Source organism: Penaeus monodon, chromosome 34, assembly GCF_015228065.2.
Source record: "Penaeus monodon isolate SGIC_2016 chromosome 34, NSTDA_Pmon_1, whole genome shotgun sequence".
NCBI lineage: Eukaryota > Metazoa > Arthropoda > Malacostraca > Decapoda > Penaeidae > Penaeus > Penaeus monodon.
Window position 1 is genome coordinate 15,128,824 of NC_051419.1, and position 1,712 is coordinate 15,130,535.

The following is a 1,712-nucleotide window of genomic DNA, read 5'->3' on the forward strand; positions in this document are numbered from 1 at the left end:
GTGATCGGGAAGGAAAGATAACGAACGTTACAGCTGTTTTGCTTTTCACAACCAACAGGAAACCACAGTAAAAAGGAAAAGAATAATTTTTGTGAACCTGGTTTCGGCTACTTAAGAGAATTGCACCTTCACGCACAATTAACTTGGCTTACATCATCAGTCTAATATGCGTTTCCCGTTTTACTCGTAAAATATTTCCCCTTTTTTTTTGCGGTGGATTTTTGGAAGACAATGTTCCGCGGCAATGATTTTAATTTGCTGTTAACAGTGTGATATTAAAACATGTATTACTAAAGTTAGAAGTTAAGAGACGAAAAGAAAGATCTAGTAATTTTTTTCTGATCTATTTAATAGATAACACTTTCTCTTTTAAGGCATATTGTTCTATACCCAGATAAATATCACAGGAGCTTTGGCCCGCCATGCCTTTGGCCAAGACTTCCTTATGGACTCCCAGCAGGAGGTAATGGGCTCCGTGGTCTGTCCGTGCGACTTTATGGCTATTGGCGAGGATATCCTTTGGGACTGTGATAAACACAATCTGCATGAAGTTCCTCGCCAGTGTTGGATAGAGGGTTTCTCCTTCGTCACTCACGTCATTTTAAGCAATAATTTTATTACTGAGATCCATGCTGACGATTTCGTGGGTCTTGGTTCCGTGAAGCAACTCATGCCAATAATAACAACATCACGAGCGTGGGGGCCCGGGGGCCTTCAAGCCCCTCGCTGGCCTCGACACTTTGGATCTTTACCACAACAACATTGTTCAATTTCCCCGATGACGTGTTCGAGGGCCTGGTCAACCTGGAGAGCCTCTGGGCAGTCACAATTTGTGGCAAACCACCCCTTTGATATCTCCTTCGTGACCAAAGCAAAGGCCTTTTCCCTTCAGTAACAACAACATCGGGAAACGTTCCCAAGTACCTCCTGGACGCCCCGACCACCCCGCTCACGCTCTCTCTGCAAAACAACCTCGCCACGGAGATCTCCGCCTCGGCCATCCTCAACCTGCCTAACTACAGCACACTCTACATCGACACCATCACCGTCTGGGCAGCGGACGCGCAGGAGGCAGAGGCACTCCGGGCAAAATCCTGGTTTGGCACCGACCTCGACGGCCTCATCCCGATCAGTCCCCAGGAGGGCTGCCCTTCGCAAATTCCCGACGTGCTCGGCGTTTGCGTGTTGTGGAGCCCTTCTTCAGCGGCGACTGGGGGACCATGAGCTACTTCTGCCGCGAGATGGGAGCCGAGATGCTCAAGGTCGCCGATGCCAACTTCTTCCAGCAACTGCTTCATATTCTTCGCACTGAAGGTACGAGTTTCCATGCCACACACAGGTACCTCCCCCCAAAACACCAACACTCGTCATTTTGTCTTCGACTTTTTCAAGCGAGACCTTTTCTTTCATTATATACCTATCCACATATGGCAACAATTACCCGTGCTTCCGACTGACCCCCAGGCCTTGACCACCACGACTACTGGCTCGGCGGAAGTGACGCGGCAGAGGAGGGCAGCTGGAAATGGGCAGACGGGACGGCCATCGAGCGAGGAAGCCCCTTCTGGGCGACGCAGCTTCAGAATCCCGAATCTTTCCTGATTGTTAGTATATTATCATTCTTGTTGTTGCCACTGTGACTTTTTTTTATTAGTGACATACTGGTTCTTTCATGTATCGGACTAGTACCTTGTTATAGATTCATAGTAGAA

General features: G+C 48.4%; 1 pseudogene; it reads left to right on the top strand.

The window, feature by feature from the left end:
- The first annotated feature begins 231 nt into the window (after positions 1 to 231).
- Positions 232 to 1,712, top strand: part of LOC119594833 — a 2,049-nt pseudogene continuing 568 nt past the window's right edge.